This window comes from Hermetia illucens, chromosome 6 (genome assembly GCF_905115235.1).
Source record: "Hermetia illucens chromosome 6, iHerIll2.2.curated.20191125, whole genome shotgun sequence".
Classification (NCBI taxonomy): domain Eukaryota; kingdom Metazoa; phylum Arthropoda; class Insecta; order Diptera; family Stratiomyidae; genus Hermetia; species Hermetia illucens.
The window spans coordinates 55,604,980-55,620,038 of NC_051854.1; the positions used below are offsets into that span (position 1 = coordinate 55,604,980).

Consider the following 15,059-nt stretch of genomic DNA (forward strand, 5'->3'; position numbering starts at 1 on the left):
AAATGTTACCTATCCAATCTTATATTTGTTAACGAAAAACTGTGAACAACCAAATTCAAGGCAAAATTATTCCATGCATGGCTTATAAATTGACCTACACATTCGGAGGAAAAAGAAAGCAAATTAGAAAATAAATTGAATCATCGCTCTGTTGACCAATCCGTTCAAACTTTTTTTTTTGAAATGTTGTATTTATTGATATTTTTCAAACTCTAGACCAGCCACGGAAAATTATAGAGTTTAGTTCAAGCGACTAGTGCCATTGTTGGCGGGTGGCATCTAAGGTGGACCAGTTTAAAGTTAATGATCTTCTTTGTTGCTTTGTATCCCAAATTGCAATTCTAATGAATCAAGTATTCATTTTGAATAATAAAAGAGAAATGGAGTTCCAAGAAAGGAATTAAAATAGTACGAGAGAGCGTTGATAATTTCTCCTATCTAGGGCCGAAAATAACAACTGATAACAGCTACGACGACGAAATACGCGCACGGTTGCTGGCTACCAACAGAGCCTATTTCAGCTTACAAAAACTATTTGACGTTTTACCATAATCCAGGCCAGTCCCCATGTATTCGTCGGAGACTTGGGTTCTTAGCAAAAAAAATTGCGAACTATTGACCGCGTTCGAGGGAGGAATCCTCCGAAAAAATTTTGACCCCCTGCATGAGGATAGACGATTCCATAACGACGAAATCTATGATCGGTACCATGATCGTCTGTTTGTAGATAAAATCCGGTTCAATAGGTTGCAGTGGGCGGGTCACCTAATTCGTATGGATGAGGATGATCCAGTCCGGAAAGCCTAGAAGGGAAATATCTATGGTAGTAGAAGAAGACGATGGAGACCCTGCTTGAAATGGAACGATGGCGTAGGTCAGGAGGCCAAACAGCTTCTAAGAGAGAAGAGAATGAATGTTGAATTGGTGCACCTCGGCACAAAACCAGGATGTCTGGAGTTCCTTATTAAGGCGGGCCTAGACCGGATACCGGTTGCTGTGCCGTTGATGATGATGATCTTCTCAAAACTCGCAAACCCAACAGTTAATTGACAGTATCAAACTATTATAGTAAAAGAAATGCCTCGGAAAAAGCGAGTCTATTGATACTCCATATCAATGTTAACACAAATCAAAAAAATGAAGCGACTCCTCAATCTTCAATGTTGAGAAAGATGGTCTAGTAGCCAGTGTGGGCGCACATTGTTAACATTGATTACCTAGTTTACCTGCATAAAGGTTTTGAGTTGGATTTGCCCCTTCCCATTTGTTAACCTGAAATCCCCTGCACGGCATGCGTATTGAAATTCCAGCAATTATTTTAAGGTTGAGATTTTCATCATTTTACACCAAATATTTTCCCCATTGTGTTATTGCTGCATAAGGGAAACATTGCAGTTGTTCATCCACACCTTCTTGCTCTTTATACAACATATACCGTGGCTCTGGGGAACAATCATTAATGAGATGTGTTTCTTGTTTGCACTTGATGTATCTTTTTGACTTTTCTTGGTTACTAGTACATACTGCCGCAAACTAAATGAGTTTGAAGCCCTTACAGCATCTCTCTAAAGATATTTGCTCTCCGAAAAGGAGTATATGCCTGCTGTGACCAGTTTAGGGCAGTGATTCCACCACTAAAGGATAATAGTGTTCGAGATATTTTTGTAGGTCTTTCCCAAGCCATTTAAGGTGCTTTGTTTTAAATGTTTTAAACAACTAAGATAAAATGGCTATCCAAATGCGGCGAGGATACCAAGGTTACCATGACTTTATCACGAGAGCGATCTGATATTGGACATTAGAGATGAGTAGGTGATGTATATAATATCACCAAAGGGATATCACTTCACAGTGTAATTTAATGTACCGGCCGGAGTGCAATCCAAACAATCGAGAGAAGAGGTGTTGATATTACATTTATGATAAGTAATGTTTTGTAATGTCTGTGCTTATGTGATATCCCATTACAAAATATCGCTAAACATCACCGGGTAATAATGTAATGTACTGTCGTTTCAATATATGACAGGTTTTCGCGCATTTAATGCGTAATATTCCAAAAATTTCCCATAATTAAACCCATTATTTTTACATGTCGTTTGAAAGTTAACATAATGAGGTAACTTTTATCAAGTTTACAGATTTGTAAGTTTAAAGTACCGCAAATAATCCATATTAAAATTTAGTTAAAAAATCGATTTTGATTTTTTTTTTAAATTTAAGCAATTATATCTTCCAAGGAATGATGACCTTTGCAATGTAAAAAATATCCATTTATAAGAAATTCTCCGAGAATGGTATCAAATCTGGGATTGAATGTTTAAGGAAAGGGGAAATTGTGAAATTGGGAAGGTGAAGCTTGTTGACACTATTCACGAAAAACACTTTAACTCTGTAACGGTAAAAGATAGAGTGCCCATTCTCTGGACCAATTTTCAAGTGGTACTATCCACCACTAAAATTTGAACCATCATAAACGGGACACTCTGTATAATTTCAAATAAAACGCTATATTGTTTCAGGGATAAATAGAGTAGAAACCGAAAATTACAGGCGAAAGATACATGTGAGGTAAGCTCTCCTTAAGGCTTTGCGAGGAGGGCAGTTTTTCAAGAAGATGATTCAATGCTGTTATGCTGGGATATGATCGAAAAGGACTTGAAGCTTCTAGGGTAGGAGTGACAGCAGCAAGGACCGGGCTTCATGATACAAGAGCATTGTTGACTTGGGTGTTCTCAGAAACTATAAAATTTTATTTTCTTCTTCTTCTCAATGAGAACATATGAACTTTGAAGTGAAACATCCATTGGGATTTATTTACTGGTGCAATTGTCTATAATAAAACTTCCTAATCTAAACAATAATTAGAACTCATGTAAATTGATGCCTATCATTCGATGATAAATTCCATTTCTTAATCGCGGGATGAACGAATCTCTCAAATTTCCTTCATACATATCAGCAATACAATCATTAAACCGTCAACGAAATTTGGAGACTTGCCAACTTCCAAATTTGATTGCCTTCCTTTTCATTGCAGATCAAGAGCATTTATTATAATCTGAAGTACATACTTACTGACGGAGGTTCATCCCCAATACAGGCAACAAGATGTTAGCTAGGCATTATCTTCAGAATTTATTACCGAAGGAAATAGTTGGCAAAATATCATATCTACATAAATCCGTTAATCTAAGTGCACTTAGCGAGGTACTAGCCGGATATTTTGGTTTCTGTTTGATCGCTTCCTAAACTGCACATGGACTTATTACACTTCATTTTATTTTTCTATTCGGTTTGTATGTTGAGTGAATTGTGATTTATTGGCCTTTTCGCATCTGGACTCAGAAATATCTCCATGAATGTCCACATTGACTTTATGAGCTACTTAATTCACTACATGCGGGGATCTATTTCGGGAGATGTTTTAGCTTTTATTCAGACAAGAATCATAAGCCAAAAGTATGAACAATCTGATTTGTGTGACAGCAGACCTATGTAATGCAAAAGATGTTTTTAAGGTGCAAATTATTCGCAAAATTAAGCTTCAATTCTATGGAAAATTTCTCTAAAATCTGCGATACTATAGATTTTAATCTGCAAATTTTGAACGATGGAAGATATATTACGTGTCAATAAATAGCTTAACTCAACAAATGTGTAGGTGTTTCCAATAAAAAGTGCTTAATATTGAGCATTATTCGATCAAGACTAACATCACAGAACAAATCGAGACAATGAAGAGCAGACATGGAATAGGTTAGATTGAATGTAGGTCCTCGGGTCTTTTGGATGATCTGATCTGGTGGATATATTTTCGTAGGGTTTAATAGATCCCATATGAGGTATGTGTTTTGGGTTTTTGGGGTATATCCTTCGTACGAGTTTTTCGTTTTTTACGGTGTAACTCGGCGTTTTATCATCATCAGCATCATCAACGACGCAACAACCGGTATCCGGTCTAGGCCTGTCTTAGTAAGGAACTCCAGACACCCCGGTTTTGCGCCGAGGTATGGCGTCCTGCCATGGCGTCCTACGCCATCGCTCCATCTCAGGCAGGGTTTGCCGTGTCTTCTCTTTCTATCATAGATATTGCCCTTATAGACTTTACGGGCAGGATCATCCTCATCCATGCGGATTAAGTGACCCGCCCACCGCAACTCGTTGAGCCGGATTTTATCCACAACCAGACGGTCGTGGTATCGCTCATAGATTTCGTCGTTATGTAGGCTAAGGAATCGTCCATCTTCAAGTAGGAGGCCAAAAATTCTTCATTTTCGCTTTGGGCGACGAGCCCGCTCTTCTTTTCAGAAGGCCCCTCTTTGCAGCCAAAAAGCTTCTTAATTTGAAGGAAATAAATCCTAAAACCTATCATCGGATGCTGAAAATGGGTCCTAGCTCGATCTGTAAGTCCCACCGCAGTCTGTTTGACACTGTAGTTCCCAATGTTATTCCTGCAACCTCTAATAAGATCCAAGTTATTTTGTTGTATGATTTTGGGGGCACCTGTGGCATCCAGATGCTGGCTGCGTCTGGCAGGGCGGTGGAGGGCCTCAAATCAAGGGATTTTCTAGCAATGGCATCTGATGCTGCATTCATGCGTTGTGGATCTGCCTGTGCGGTGGTTGTTCCGAATGAAGCGCAAGTCTCACGTTTTTCCTTGCATGTCAGTTCTGTTTTGGCGGCTGAACTTTTTGTCATGCTTCAGGCCATCAAGGTGGCTTTCAGGATGGGTGAAGAGAAGGTTGCTACCATTACAGGCTCTCTCCATACTCGTAAATTACCTAGTGGGCAGAATACATGTCCATACTTCTGACCCCCTTTTTAAGTCTTTAAAAATTCGATGGTGCCCGGCGCATGCGGCGTAGAGGTTCATAAGGCTCTAGGCTCTAGTCTAACAAGTTTGGTCGAACCCTCCCCTCTACATGTTCGATTCAGGAACACTCCGGCAGAGAGTGGGAGGATGAGTTTGTGGCTATTAAATCAACGGGAGGCTATGCGTACGCTTACAGCTTCCAAAGAAAACTTACTGAATCATCTTGAAACCAATCACATTTATAACAAAGTTTGGTTTGGAAACGTAGATTTGGACAAATGTAACATTTGCGTGGTTAGAGAAACTAACTAACACATAATCTTCGGGTATAAGGATTATGTCTGGTTTCGCGCTAAATGTAGATGGTATAAGTTTTTTAACCTTCCTTGCATGATAGATGAACACGGCATTTCCTGCCATCCCCGTTCTTATTTCTTGCATTAATTTATCATTATCACTCCGCGCTCCAATCTCCACAATAGTTAGTAGAGTGGCAGAGAAGTACCTGATTCACACGGTATCAGATACCTTTGAACCACCAAGCAGCCTCTATGTGTTATCGAGTTTCTGGTCTAAGCTGGGGTTCGTTCGGATAGAGGATACAGACAACATTTTAGTTCACTCGAACGAACACTCTCGATTCTACAATGCATCCTGTTTTTCTCGGATCCCATCTTTTGTGTGCTAAAAATTATAATGCATCCTGGTCATCATAATCAACTACAATAACGACTAAAAAACACTAAAATCAATCACCGCGTAAATTTATTTTTTCAACTTAACTCAACTCAACGACCACTCAATAACGACTAAAAATTCCTTACCCTAAAACATTAATGACTAATACTTGTTAAGCTCGGAACACATGTCCAGTCTGTTTGATCAGGCTTTGACAATTATATGTTTGGGCGTGTTGGCTAATTAAAAAAGAATCAAGTTTAAAGAATTTGTGTTTAGCTCTTTTTGGCCATAAACGATAGTGTGTTTCTTGGAATGACTGCCATCAGTTCTGTTGGTGTACTTCGTGGGTGCTGGATGGACGGTAGAGTTCATGAATACCAGGAAGGACTAATCTACAAATCTGTTTCAGTTTGGTATAACTGGACCAAAACAGGTCCTGGAGGTGCTTAGGATGATAGTGTATACAGAGGCGGAACCCCCGCTTCAGGGCAAGCACAGGGGAGGGACTACTGAGTAAATCCAATCTGTCCGTACCTTATTCAGAAGATAAGAAAGGGATAGACATGAATGGAACGGGCAAGGAAAACCTGGCCACACGTCGGCCATGGTATACGCTTCTGTTTTCCATTGCACATTATACTATGCTTATGTCGAAAATTGCAGGATTGCCCTTACATTTTTCTGATGAAAGAGCAATGGATTCGATTTAATGAAATCCGTGACATTGGTTCAGTTAAGGGGATTAGGATCTTTTACGGGGAATCCATAAGATCGGCAGCTGCTGTCCTAATTTTAAGACGGTTAAAGGCCACCATGCTTAGACACTTCTTTTATCAGAATCTAATTACGGTTATCTCATTAATAGATTAATAACGAGAGGAAAAACATCACGGTTGACTCGCTTAGTTAGCATATAGTTCTTTGTATCCTCCACTGATGCAAGAACTAAGGGATCTAGTGGCATATGCAGAGACAAGTGGTTTCTAACTCTTAATATTTTGCGATGCGAACTCTCAATATATTTGTTGTGGAAGTAGCAAAAGCAATCCTATAGGAGACAAGCTATTTGATTTCAGAACTTCAGCTTGTCTCACGAGTGCAAAAGTATTGGGGAACCGAGAAAAAATGACGTAATTGCGCTAACCATCTGCACTTAAAAGGTATTAGAGCTGATTACACATCGGATTGGACAGTTCAGTGTGTGCACTTTCCTAAATGACTAAGGACACTCTTTTCGTTAGAAGATGAAACGAAAACTCTGAATAGCACACCCATAGAGTGTTCTGAAGAGGTTTGTTCTATTTTCCGAGGCAAAAGCGGTAAAATGGTTCCTTGGAGGAACCGCGAACTGCAAAAAGTTAATAAATCAACCAGACAACTTTTGAATCGTGCTTGTATTTTCACGAACTGTAGACTGAATTCAGTACAGACCCTCTTAGAAGTACATCACCCAGGAAAAATGGTTACAGAAGTAGAAGGGGTGGAGTTGGCGGTTGCTGCAACTCCTTCAACATGCATGTGTTGCAAGGTGAATTGGAAAACTGCGCGAGCGGTTGTTAACAATAAAAAACAGAGAGCTACTTTATTGTCCTTCGAGCACTTCAAAGCACCTGGCATGCAATGCTAAACGAGGGTATAGGGCACTTAGAACGATTACAAAAAAATATTTTTTTAGCATGTTTTGCTTTGGGCTATGTGTCTACCTCTTTGTAGAAGCTTAAAGTAGTTTTCATACCGAAGTCTGGCAAAAATGACTATTCAAACCCAAAGAATTTCAGACAGATCAGCTCCACATCATTCTTCTTGAAAGGTTTGCAGAGAATAGTTGACCGTCACATTCGTGGGAAGGCGCTAAATGAATACCAACATGCTTACCAAAGTGAAAAGTCCGGTGAGTCTACTCTTCATTTTTTGGTTTCAAAGATCTCAACTCTGAAAGGTGAGTATGCAATGGTGTGTACGTGGACATTGAAAGGACGCTTGACCGCGCGTCATTCCAAAAACTTTTTGATGCACCGGAGCGCAGTTTAATTAAATGGATCTACGCCATGATAACACAGAGATGGCTGTATGTTGAAGTGGATATCGATCGCAACTTAACAGTAGAAGCAACGAAAAACTACCCCAAAGGAGGTGTGCTATCGCAACTTCTGTGAAGTATTCTGATCGACTCACGGCAGAATTTGCCAATAAGCGCTCATATATTGATTGATCAACAGCTGGTGCCTCAGGTATGGATTTTTAGTAAATCCAAATAAAATCACGCATGAGAAAGCTGGGTGAACTTTGCCTGGCAGAAACGAGAGGTACAACCCAGCAACTATCCGAAGAGACTCGCTGTATTTTCTATATGAATGCCCCGCCTACGGACGCATAAGACATTAGATCTTTAGTGATGATGTGATCTATTTGCAATGGGTAGCATCACATTCTCTAACGAAAAAAGACCTGCGACACATAAACAAATCCGAGATATTCCGTTAGACGGAGGAGTCGAGTAGAATGGGCCACCCCTCCTGAGACACACACACACAATCGCTGCTAAGGACCACTTAATTTGATTCCAGTTGACCGAATTTCATGCTTTCCGCACATCTATATATTTTCAGCAAACCAATTATATGGTTTGGAAAATAAGATCAATTTAGGTTTAATAAAACAATGGTGGCTTATCAGCTTTGGGTACCAACATAAGTTTCCGCCACTTCTATAATGCAGGGAAGTTCTCCTGTGTAATGCATGTTCCAAACAATTCAATAAACTTATTTCGGCTTAATCTTTAGGATAAGCTTAGAGACTCTACTAAGTTTGTGTCCCAGATCCCAATACCATATCCCCCATTCGTTGACTTCATTCTTATTTTGACATGTCATTCTGATAAGGCAGGAAATCCCAAAACAAACATTATTTTGTACAGAATATTTCGGTCAATACTGTCGTATACCTGATTCAAGCCAACGAATATTTGATGGAGTCGATGTCAAATTCTCAATACTTTTGTGGTACTTATTAGTAGATGTTCAAGTAACGATCTTCTAAATTGAAAACCTTGATCGTCTCATCAGCGTACCGTATAATTACCTTTAAAAGCATTTTCGTCAAAGTTTTATAGAACATATAAAGCAGTGAGATACCGCATGTCATCTTGTCACCTTTTCAATGGATGAGGCATATCAGATTCTCCAATCACTTTTGTGGAATCTACTCTGTGTGCATAGCTTTCATGGTCCATGGACCCCCTGATTTGTTTACCAGGTCATCTATGCCCGGCGCCGTGCTTTACTAGTCGTACGTGTTCCTTTGATTTGAAGTCAGTCCTCGTCTATTCTATTTTTCTCAGTCCTATATGAAATTGAATTTTAAATTGAGTGTACTACATCCGTAATTACTAGTTGTTGTAGTTCATTAAATTGTGGTAAAGGACTGTTCCTTTATATCTGAATATCTCTTGGTATCGTTCAAATAATAATGAAGGAATACGGTACTGGCTGTCGTTGTATTATCTCGCCCTTATGCGGCGTATTCTACATGCGTCTGTCGTTGGAACCGTAATTTCCATCCATAATCTTTTCCATCATAGTGATCTGAGGCTCGTTTCACACGTATACAGTTGCATTCGGTTCAGTTTCGGTCGCTGCTAACAACTGTGAAACGATGTTTCGGTTTCAATTCGGTGTTTATTCGGTATCTAATTGAAATCCTTTAGCAACGAATGCGAATAGATTTTACTTTGACTTGTTGGCAATGAAACGAGCTTTTATTTTGATTTCGGTTGGCATTTGGGTTTAAACGTCTTACGCAATGCAAATCCTGTGACGGGCAAGAAAAACGTGATTTTTTTCAAATGATTAGGGGTCTGACTCTACCCGCCTTCGGTGGGATTACATTTAGGTGCGGGTGCACCCACGTGGCCAGTAATCATTTATTTTTTCTCAAAGTTAAGTATAGCTCTACCATCTTAGCTGCCTTAGAAAGTATTATACTTTCCAGCCTCTAAACACCAGTCAGAAAAGTGGACCATTACCCAATACGCCTTGTAAAACTAAATGAGCTGAAGACAGAAATGACAACAAATTTCCTTCCTAATTACGCTATGGCTATGAACTTATTAAAGGGAGAATACTAAAAGAATTGCCAGAAAAGGGTCTAATGAAATTATTACAATAATTAATGCAGCTTTCAGATTAAACTCCGTTCGTCGACAATGGAATATGACCGAAACTATAATAGTTCACAAAACAGGGAACGAGCCTAGTAGACTCCAATCGTATCGACAAATATCGGCCCCTACTACAGTCACATTGCCCTACACTTGAAAAGAGAAGCTTTAAGAGACTAAAGCAAATCATTGTAGATCCAAACCCAATACCACCTCCCCGAATCGATTTCTGCGAAAAGCATTCCATAATCCGAGCGTAGGATCACGAATGCGATAGAAAATGCAGTGGAGAGAAGCAAGTGTGCTCATTTTTCTGGATGTCACGTTTGATAAGATGCGAGACCAAGGTTTCATGTATAAATTGCTTAGGGACCTTCCAAAAAAATTAGGGACCTTCCAAAATCTGAAAGAGCAGTTGGTTACTGAAGTCATCAAAAACTGAGCAATAGACTCCCCGCGATAGAAAATGACTATATATTCTTTTATGCCGAAATGGTTGTCTCACCTGCCACATTACCATAACCGTTAAGGGGGTCTTCCCGTGTGTCGGATCTGAGGAATCGAATTTTTTTTTGAATTAATTGTGTCTAGATATAGTGTAGAATATATGGGCAAAGTGATTTTTTGATATTCGGTGTCATTCGCAAATTATAGTGTTAAACACGTGGTAAGTCGCATACCAGATTTATGTCGATCGGCGTAATAAAGCTCGTATTTATCGGTCCGAATGACGTTCGACTGACTTCGCTAAAAGTACAAGAATTGAAGACAAGGCTGTACATGTGTTCCTTGAAGAAACCTCAGGTTTATGGACTAGATATAGCCGATTAATGTTCAGTTAAGATTTTATGGCTAAAAATCGCATTCTACTTTTTAAATGCGTTTTTCTCAAAACTGAATTTATTGGTATCACTCCCAAAGAGACAATTCTCACGATATTCTTGTGACAATATAGTTCCACTCACTCTCGGTACGGAAAAACGATCTGATTACAAGTACTACAATCACTTTACTCTATTAGTGAGACTAAAACACAAGTGTGGAGGAGAAACCGATACAATCTGCAGCCTCATTTTATTTTTTGAATTTGCTATATGATAGCTCCAGGATAGGGATATATTTTCATAGTTCAGAAAAACGGCAGTAGTGTGAATACGAATCTAGAGCTACAGGGCGGATATTTGCAAGAAGCTCTCTACATGCACGACCACAGCAGTCATCTTTATAGATCTTTATAAGGTTTTGTTAAAAGGGGTCAATTACTTCAAGGGTCTGTCCTCAGAAACTACCCAGCTGAAAAATGCACATGGCATCTAGGCCCTGAAATACTTTCCGTTACAATATCTGCTCAAATAAAGTTAATAATATTATATTATTATATTTTGAAAGTTTACTGCAATCCCCCTTAGTTTCATCCTAGATAAGTAAAATTTGCATTAAGACAGGCTCTAATACTGGGAAATTTGGTGGAAATATTACTATTATTAACAAGATTATAGTGGGTCAAAATTTTTTCTTTTGAGTCAAATTTCTATTCCCCACGAGATAAAATGTCAGTACCACATCGAATTGAATATCAAGTATATTCAATGTATATAAATAAATTGACTGGCACGTAGGTTGGGAGAGCTCAAAATGTGAGCCACAACAGGACTTCTGAGTACCTACCCAACTGGAAAATCCGGAAAAAAATACAATGGTGCATCTAGGCCTGAAAACACATCCTGTTCCGAAATCTACAATACACAAATAAAATTAATAATAGTATATTAACGCAGTTTAGATTAGATTGTCATCAGTGAAGGAAGGAAATTAAACTACTATTAACAAAGTTGTGGAATGTGGTGGTGTCTGAGACGTGTATGACGTCATCATCATATGTCAATTCATTCAGTTCCACAATGAAGTGAGTTTACATGAACGGAGGATCATCGGAAGGAATGGGAACATTTTTTTAGGATTTTTTAGTTAGTTATTTAGCAGCAGAGCCAGCCCGTAACATTCACAAAGGAAAGCAGCACTCCTACCCTGCAAATAATCTCTACTTGCAGGGTGGGAGTGCTGCTCACCGAGTTCCTCAAAGAATGGTCTACCTAGTGTCCGTAGCTTGGCTCCAACTAGAGCTGGGCAGTCGCAAATAATAAAATAAAAACCAAATATGGCGAAAAATCTTCTTCCAACTGTAAAGCTTTATAAAGGTCATGTTGTGGCTTGGGGGGCTCGAACAACCAGTATTTCATCATCATCAACGGCGCAACAACCGGTATCCGGTCTAGGCTTGCCTTAATAAGGAACTCCAGACATCGCCGTTTTGCGCCGAGGTCCACCAATTCGATATTCCTAAAAGCTGTCTGGCGTCCTGACCTACGCCATCGCTCCATCTTAGGCAGGGTCTGCCTCGTTTTCTTTTTCTACCATAGATATTACTCTTATAGACTTTCCGGGTGGGATCATCCCCATCATCCCCCATCCCCATCATCCCCCCCCCCCCCCATGATGGTCGCATTTAACAATTGCAGGATTATATGTGTCTATCAATACCGAAATTGTAAGAGATACACAAGAGCTATGAGGGTGCCTTTTAGTTTCCAACAGAGCTATTATCAGTTTCCAGTCGACTCAGATGTGATGTGTACCTGAGTCAAATCAGGATAATAATCTCAGGCGAGCGCAATGCTGACCACATTGTCTGATATAGGGTGGTATAATCCTGTAGTGTGGTATAGTCCTGTAGTTACGGTGTTGAATGAAGTGCTCTAACACATTTCAAGGTTGATCCAATTAGATTCCTGTGCCAACGATTATTATATTATTATCAGTTCAAAAAGTAAATTATCAAAAGTATGACTGCCATTCACTTCAGACTTCCTAAGGAATTACAAAATATGAACAGTTCTCGATTTCTTCTGGGTAATCCATTAAGACACGGTAACTGCAGAAATCATCACATAGCGTTCTGCAGTATTGCTTGATATAAGTCCTTACCTTGAGATCCAAGCAGGTGCTGGTATGAAGATTAATAAATCACAACTTTCCCCAGGGTTTGAATAGAGTTTTTAATCCTTTCAACCGAATAAATTCTCGGCACTGTTGCTTGTTTGACCTTTACACTGTTTGCACTTTACGAGTATTACGATATTCGAAGGGAATCACAAGTTTGGATGCTTGGGTGAACGAGATGAATTCACTTGGGTGGATTGAGGGATTCACTGAGAATATTTTCTAACTGATATATAAAGAAACTAAATTCAGTTAGCACTTCCACAATTTCCGTTTTTTACCTTTTAAAATGGAAAAAGGAAAAATGTTCCAGTACCGTCTCACATATTCTGTATAAACTCCTGCTCCAATCAAACCGTTACAACAAATCGTTATAATATTCAAATAAAGCCAGTGAACACTCGTATCGTGTATGAAGCGTGCAATGCTCGACAATAAACTAAAATCGGAAACTTCCTCGCCAAGAACTTGAACACTAAATGAATTTTCCCGACTACATGCTGTTGTGGTGAAATTTTCCGGGGGACGAATGCCACCTGCTGAGAGCCATGTCGTATCAGACATTGGGGTATGCAAAGAGTTAGATAGTGACAGGACTAGCGCAGTTCGTGTGGAATATGGTTAACGAAGTACAAAACTGCAAACACCCACGCCATCCCGCCCCAATGCCGCAACTGTTCAATGGACCCACGTTGCACAGGTTATGCTGAGATGTTTAGCAACATTGGGGGGACAATGAGTTTGGGGCGCCTGGAAAGATGAGAATGGTAGCAACAATGTTATGGCAACAAAAAAAATGTAGGTGTCTACGAGAATAGCAACACGAATAACAATAATTCAGCAGCGGGCGCCATAGAAACCATAGATGGCAGCGCAATAGGAAAGTAGAAGGGCGAGTGAATGTTGCCTGCACGTTGATATGCACAAAATTGCAGTTTGAACACGTGTTGTGGCTGCGTATTGCTGGGTAGGAGGTGAAATACTTCAGAACTGGTACCGTGTGCGCGTGGCGTTTACTTGTTCCTTGCTCTGCTGGCGTATCTTGTATGGAATAAAGTTGCGGTGAAATGAATACAAGTACGAGGCGTTCACGGTCAAAAACACTCAATGATATTCGAATATAAATCTAATAATTTTCCACTTCTCTGTTACAACGATAAGATGAACGTGTGTATATTTGGGTGAGTAAGAATTTTAGGTATCGATTCAAATGTGAAAACATATTGACACTTACAGAGTGGTAAAACGCGCGAAATTTGGGATTTTGATGCCAAAAAAAAAAAAATTGCGAAAACGAAGATAAAAGAGACAAGTCGGGAAACCGGAAGCTAAACGCTTCAGGTACGAAAGGTTTTGTGTATTTCTTAGTACGTAGCACGTAATATATCCATATATTATGTGAGAGTATCCACTTTCGGGTGATATTGACATTCATAGTCTTCAATTTTCAAAGAAGCAACAAATTTGAGGTATTATAACTTTGTTAGTAATAGTGCGATTTCCACCAAACTTGGTAAGATCATGCTCTATGTCATAGCCTATATTACTGCAAGATTTCATGGTACTAGGATGAACTTAAGGGGGGTTTCAAGCCAATTACAAAAAATTGTAGTAATATACTATTATTAACTTTATTTAAACAGATATCGGCATGGAAGGTATTTCGGAGCCCAGGCACCATATAGTGGCAGCCTCCTGATTTTTTTCAGATTTTTCGGTTTGGTACTTTCTGAGAATGGCCCCCTTAAAGAAGTGATCACTTTCAACCCCCCGCCCTCCCTACCCTTTCAACGAATGTCAAAACTAAGACCGGCTTTGAAAAGTACTAATCGAGACCTTTAATTTGATACCCTACATGACTATATTTGATGAAAAAAAATTTTACACCCCCCTTTTGCATGTATGGGGACCCCCCCTTAAATGCGACGGAAAAGGATGTAATTCACTATATGCGTGAGCGTTCACAGTTCCCACCTTTCTACCAAATTTGGTGTCAATCGCTGTAAGCGTCTCCGAGAAAAATGCGTGTGACGGACAGACAGACAGACAGACGGACACAGTCGCACACAGCGACTGTGTAATGAAGCTGACACGAGCCCCTGGGGTGGCGCTTATAAAACCGTAATATCGAAAGTTAAAGGCAAACGCTCCCCACCGATCTCTTCCCCTACTCTGCTTGATGAAATAGTAACGGATCTTTTCCCACAGAATGTGAGTACCGCTAACCTTCCCACTGTCGAGATAGACACCGCGGAAGTTCCCACGGTAAGCGAAAAGGAGGTCCTCGAAGCTGCGGATAAAATTGTTGGAAATAAATCACCTGATTTGGATAGCATCCCCAATAAAGCTCTGAAGGCAGCAGTAAAAATAGCTCCAAATATGTTTGCCGAGGCGTTCACCACA

The 15,059-nt window shown here is 39.7% G+C and overlaps 1 protein-coding gene across 3 annotated transcripts in view; it reads right to left on the minus strand.

Moving 5' to 3' along the window:
* LOC119660345 (5-hydroxytryptamine receptor 2C) overlaps positions 1 to 13,309 on the minus strand; it is a 120,367-nt gene extending 107,058 nt beyond the window's left edge. For 2 of the 3 annotated variants that reach the window (XM_038068836.1, XM_038068837.1), the window contains exon 1: positions 12,642 to 13,309. The gene's annotated coding sequence lies outside the window, so the exon portion shown is untranslated. The remainder of the gene's footprint in view (positions 1 to 12,641) is intronic. The other variant, XM_038068835.1, reaches the window with a different exon arrangement.
* Between the last annotated feature and the right edge of the window lie 1,750 nt (positions 13,310 to 15,059).